The sequence below is a fragment of the Hylobates moloch genome, unplaced genomic scaffold, assembly GCF_009828535.3.
Source record: "Hylobates moloch isolate HMO894 unplaced genomic scaffold, HMol_V3 SCAFFOLD_15, whole genome shotgun sequence".
Classification (NCBI taxonomy): domain Eukaryota; kingdom Metazoa; phylum Chordata; class Mammalia; order Primates; family Hylobatidae; genus Hylobates; species Hylobates moloch.
Genome location: NW_026652290.1, coordinates 51259343 through 51266038, shown reverse-complemented (window position 1 = coordinate 51266038; position 6696 = coordinate 51259343).

The window sequence follows — 6696 nt, the reverse complement described above, 5'->3', positions numbered from 1 at the left end:
GGCTATTGCAAATAATGCTACAGTGAGCATGAGAGTTCAGATATCTCTTTGAGATTCTGATTTCAGTTCCTTTAGATATATACCCAGAAATGAGATTGCTGGATCATATGGGAGTTCCATTTTTAATTTTTTGAGGAACCTTCATATCGCTTTCTTAATGACTATAGCTATTTACATCCCCAACCATGGTGTGCAAGGGTTCCCTTTTTTCTGCAACTTCACCAACACTTGTTACCTTTTGTCTTTTCAATAAGAGCCATCCTAACAGGTATGAGGTGATACCTCCTTGTGGTTTTGATTTGTATTTCCCTAATGAGTAATAATGTTGAGCACCTTTTCATGTACTATACTTGTTGGGCATTCTTCTGAGAAATGTCTTTTCAGGTTCTTTGTCCATTTTTAAATTGGGTTATTTGTGTGTGTATGTGTGTGTGCTGGGGGGGTGGTTAAACCCTCAGCAGACATATGATGTGCAGATATTTTCTCCCATTCTGTAGGTTGCCTTTTTACTGTGTTGAGTGTTTCCTTTGCTCTGCAGAAACGTTTTAGTTTGATGCAATCCCACTTGTTTATTTTGCTTTTGTTGTCTGTGCTTTAGGTGTCATATCCAAAAAATCGTTGCCCAGACCAACATCAAGAGGCTTTTCCCCTGTTTTCTTCTAGTAGTTTTATGGTTTCAGGTCTTACATTTAAGTCTTCAATCTATTTTGAGTTAATTTTTGTATATGGCATGAGCTAGGGGTCCAAATTCATTATTTTGTGTGTGGATATCCAGTTTTCTCAGAATCATTTACTGAAGAGACTATGCTTTCCCCATTGTGTTTTTGGCACCCTTGTCAAAGATCAGTTGACCACATATGCATGGATTTATTTCTAGACTCCCTATTCTGTTCCATTGGTCTATATGTCTGTGTTTATGCCAGTACTATCCTGTTTTGATTACTGTCGCTTTGTAAGACATTTTGAAATCAGGAAGTGTCATGCCACCAGCTTTTTTCTTCTTGCTTAAAATTGCTCTGGCTATTTGGGGTGAAAATCACCTTCATTACATTTGTGTATTTACTTAATAACTTGTGCTTCCGGTTATTCCTAATCATTCCCAAATTGCAAGCTCATGGGAGTTCCAGGATCTGGGTCCATTCACCTTGCATTGATCATCACTTAGCCTCATACATGGCAGCTATATGTAGGTAAACACTTTTGAGGACATTTAAAGGGATATTTTTACCAAGTGGATCAGAGTGGGGAGTTGAAGAAGCTGAAGAGGTCCCTATTATAATGCCATTTCCTAAGTTAGGATGTGCATACCACAACCCCCCCAAACTTACTGAGATCACCTTTGGGACTTAGAGGGCTAGTGGGAGAAATATATAATTTCAACATTCAAAATATAATAGAGTTATACAGATTTTTTTTTTTGTGAATCTAGTATTTTCTAAACATTTTTCAAAATCTCATTTAAAAAATAGGTACATAAAAATTCCTAAGGGCTTACTGACTTTCCTGCCCCATTTCTCACCTTCATTTGTAAATTACTTTTATTTAGTTAATTTTAATAATTTAATAAGCAACCCCGAAACAAAGGTAGACTTTTTTTTGGCAGTAACCCACATCTGACTATATGGTCCCCATCCCATTCTTTGCCTTCCCTCACCCAGGGTGACTTTCCATACTATATTCAAATCGGGTTTGGAGTCCAGGGCTTGTCCTGTTATATCACCTTTTCATCTACACCCACTGTCACCAATAGGACGAATCTGCTTTGGTAGGCTTAATTTAAAAAAAAAAAAAATCTTTAAATGGCCTCCCTTGGCAGATAATAAAACTCAGATTAAATGCTGCTTCTTATAGCATGATTTTCTATGTTTAAGAGGAGCTCAAATATGGCTGAGATGCTATTCACCTTGAAGGTGTCACCCCACTAGTTTGGGTATAACTTTCTTGGTCGCATTCCAAAAGTTCTTTATTCTAGGACAGGACCAGGGCAGCTGACTAAGAGGTCTGCATCCCACACTGTCTGCCCACCCCCTCACCAGTACTGATTAGTGTTTTTCCCTCAGCTTCTGCCATGGGAGGTAATGGCTCCTCAGTGACATTTTTCTTTTAGTCTCATAATTTAGAGCCTGCTGGGTGGAGTGACACACGCTGCCATTATTCACTCCTCCCAGTGTCAAGTTGTATCTGTGTTTCTGAGCAGTTACAGATAGCTAATAGGAGTCGTAAGACACACAGCCAGACAGAAGAGGGGCTGGGCACGGTGGTTCACGCCTGTAATCCCAGCACTTTGGGAGGCCAAGGCAGGCAGATCACCAGGTCAGGAGATCGAGACCATCCTGGCCAACATGATGAAAACCCCGTCTCTACTAAAAATACAAAAATTAGCCGGGCATGGTCGTGCACACCTGTAGTCCCAGCTACTCAGGAGGCTGAAGCAGGAGAATCGCTTGAACCCGGGAGGCGGAGGTTGCAGTGAGTCGAGATCGCACCACTGCACTCCAGCAACCTGGTGACAGAGTGAGACTCCGTCAAAAAAAAAAAAAAAAAAAAAAGAATGACCCATGTTGTGGACCCCTCTTGGTTCATCTTCACCCTTGTTGTGGAGAGGGTCTCTTAGACTAAAAATGAATTCTGGGAGGTGATTTGAATTAGCAAGGTAAAGGCCTGTTTGTCTTTTAAGATATTTTACTCTGAAGAATCTACAAGACCCACAGTTATCCAGACTCAGAGTGCTGTAAGGAGGCTCCCTCTGCCACGGAGAGAATTGTCTCCAAGACATTGTCCACAAGGGTCTCTGTCAGAATGGACCCCAGAATCCGGAGCCTGGGAGCAGGATGAACAGGGCTAGGAAGGAATAGATAGAGACAGAGGAGTAGAAAAGAGAAGAGGGAGGGAACTAGGGGAAGAAAGAACGTGGGACTTGAGCTTTCCCACCTGAGGTTGTCTGGGTTGCCTGAAGGGCTTTATTGAGCAAAAAGTAAGGACAGGCTTTACATCATTCTCTGGGCTCTGGGTGTCATCGTGGCTGGCTGCAGGAAAGATTGTTTTCTTTCTGGTCAAGATGTTACAGGACGTAAGAACAGGGTAATGTAAGGGAGCTCACAAGCACCAGCAAAGGTGTGGATTGGCCTACTGCAGGCCAGAGCTCTCCTGAGATGTGTGCCAAAAGAAATGACTCACGATGGGCCCTGTGGTAGGGAGCTGTCTGGGTGGTGCTTTGCTCACAATTGCCTGAGAACTGCCCCCAAATCACAGCAGCCAGGTCTGTGCTCTTTAAATCTTCCCCAAGGCAGGTAATTGGTCCAGGGGAGGAGAACTGGTCCAGGTTGGGCCAGCCATATTCTCTCTTCTGGGAGGAACTGGAATATGGAACCAAGAGACTCATGGGCTGGGAGTCCCTAGAGCATAGTCCCATCAGTGGTGATGTTCTAGAGGGAAGCTGCACGATCCTCCCCTGCTGGGGTCTTTCCAGCTGCCTGGGGCCTAGCATGTTTGCGGCTTGTGTTCAGTGAGGTGCCCAGTGTTCTTCCAATAGGTTCCCTTTAAACTAGTACTAGTTGGGTTGTTTTTTCTTTTTTTTTTTAGACGGAGGCTCACTCTGTTGCCCAGGCTGGAGTGCAATGGTGCGATCTTTGCTCACTGCAAACTCCACCTCCCGGGTTCGAGTGATTCTCCTGACTCAGCCTCCCGAGTAGCTGGGATTACAGGCGCTAGCCACCATGCCCAGCTCTTTTTTTTTGTACTTTTTAGTAGAGACAGGCTTTCACCGTGTTAGCCAGGATGGTCTCAATCTCCTGACCTTGTGATCCGCCTGCCTTGGCCTCCCAAAGTGTTGGGATTACAGGCGTGAGCCACTGCGCCCGGCCTAGAACCAAGAAAATCTTAACTGACAAACTCACCAAATCTCAATGTTCCTTTATTAATTTGTGGTTTTGCTAATCATCTTTAAATTTCTATAAATCCTTCTTGTATTGATTTTCTTGCTTGAATTACCTTTCATAGAGATGAATTCTGCACTCTCAGTGAGTGCAACAGGATTGCTTTTTATTTGCTTTGAATTGGCTGTTCATTTTTCTAGCCATACCCTGCTGCCCAGCCCTTGATGCCCCACATTTGGTATTTGGGATTTAGGGACCAAATTTATATTTTTATCCTCTTGCTATCCTCCATCCTCCTTTACTCTCCCAGCTACTCTAGAGGCTGGGGCAGAAGATGGCTTCAGCCTAGGAGGTCAAGGCTGCAGTGAGCTATGATTGCACCATTACACTCCAGCCTGGGTGACAGAATGAGAGACCCTGTCTCAAAAAAAATAAAAAAAAAGAATGTCCAGTTTCCATGCCTAGAGAGGTAAATTATAAACAAGAACATTAAAATGGTATTTTATTCACTTCAATGACATAGAAGTCATTGAATGGCTCCCAATTATCTGACCTCCTGATGCTTGTGCCCCTCCCACAGTGATCAGACTAACCTGTGTGATGACAGGACATTGTAGAAATGGTGGTGTGTGACTTCTGAGCCTAGGTTATGAAAGGTATTCCAGCTTCTGCCTGGGTCACTCATTCTAGGCAAATGCAGCTGCCATGTCATGAGCACACTCAAGCAGCCCTCTGGAGAGGCTCATGTGGAGATGAACTGGAGCTTCTCACTGTCATCCAGCACCAGTCACAGGAGTGAGCCAACTTAAACCTGGATCCTCCAGCCCCAGCCAGGCTTTCCGGATGTTTCAGCCAACATCTTGACTTTCCCCTCTGAGACTTTCATGAGAGGCAGAAATATCCACTGAAGCTGCTCCTGAATTCCCGGCTCACAGATACTGAGCTCAGATACTGTGTGAGATAATAAATGTTTATTGTTTTAAGCTGCTACGTTTTGGGTGTAATTTGTTATACAGCAATAAATAACTGGAACAGATATGTATATAGATCCAAGCTGTATTAGTTTCCTGGGAATGCCATAACAAAGTATCACAAACTGGATGGCTCAAACAATAGAAAGTTATTGTCTCACAGTTCTAGAGCCTAGACCTTTGAAATCTAGGTGTTGGCACGGCTGTGATCCCTCTGCAGGTACTTGGTGAGGATCTGTTGAGGTCTCTCTTGCAGCTTCTGGTAGCCTCAGGCATCCTTGGCTTGTAGATGGCTGTCTTCTCCCTGTGTCTCTTCACATCATCTTCCATCTGTGCATGTATCTGTCTGTCCTCGGGTCCAGATTTTTCCTTTTTATAAAGACAACAGTCATGTTAGATCAGGACCCACTCTAATTGTTACCAGAAAAAGGGGTCTTGATCCAGACTCCAAGAGAGGGTTCTTGGATCTCAGGCAGGAAGGAATTCAAGGTGAGCCACAGAGCACAGTAAAAGAAGCAAGCTTATTAGAAATGACTACGTTACAGACTAGGGTGTCCTCACAAAGCAAGCAGAGGAATGCACTGTCTTTAAGTTATTTTTCTTTTATAGGGGTCTTGTCTACATAAAGATGAAACTAAACCATGACTACGTGAAGGTGAGCAGACAGCATGACAAAGTGTATCATCCTATTGATTTCAAGAAAACGATACTTGACATTTTTGTGTGTGTGAGTACATCAAAACATAACTATTATTATCTTGAAAGGATATGTTGTTTTGGGTGTTGGGACATCTGGACTTTCTGTTGTTGTAGGAGTTTGTCCTTGCAGTCATTACCGAGCTGCTTCCTCAGCTGTAAACATCTTAGCACCATGGGCTGTGACTGGCAAGGAATGTGCCTTGCTAGGTTTAAGATGGAGTTGATTTTAAAATGGTATCAGTGTGGCTCTCCTGGGCTCCTGCTTCCCTAACATCATGACCTCTTTTTAACTCGATTACCTCTGTTAAAGACCCAAATAAATTCCCATTCTGAGGTACTGTGGGTCAGGACTTCAACCTGTCTTTTCCTGAGGTGTACGGTTCCACCCATAACAAATGTTTATGTGTCAAGAAGTCTGGAGGCAGAAGTCTCAGGGCTGGTGTGGCAGCTATAGGATGCCATCAAAGATACAGGCTCCTTTTAGTTTTCTTCTCCACCATCCTTCATTTTGGGGAGGATTCTTTTTCTCCATTTCTGCTTTTTTTCCTCCACGAGCGGGGATACCCATTACTGAAATTCCTATCCTTTCTCCAAGGAAAATGAAGTTTCTTCTCTGTTCAGTAAAGTTAGGGAGGGTGAGCTGGGTGTGCCTGTCTCAGCTCTGATTTCTTTTCCTCTTGGGAGACAGCTGCCAGCAGCAGGGACATGTGCCCTTCAGTGTTCTCCCTCATTATGTTAGATTTATATGGGGAGGGGCCTTGCCCCTTGAGTGGGCTTCAACTTAGAAGTTGGGAGTGTGCAGTTTCAGAAACTTCGACATTTGGTGCATTGGCCAGAAATACTAAGAAATAAAAACCTGAGAGTGGGATGCAGAGGAAAAAATATTCATATGGAAAATTTTTTGGTAGGGCCAGCTGTGTGGCTTAGAGGTTTGTACTCTAGTTGTGGTTTAAAAAGAAGGAATTTTTCTGCAGTTGGCTTTTAATTCTGTGATCCAGGTGACAGGTTTTCTGCTGCCTATATAGTGTTTAGCTCTTAATGTGACTGTAGCTTATGGAAGTTTTGTCCATAGGTGAGTGACTGTCTCCATAAAGCAGTGCTCCTTCCTTCCTTCCTTCCTTCCTTCCTTCCTTCCTTCCTTCCTTCCTTCC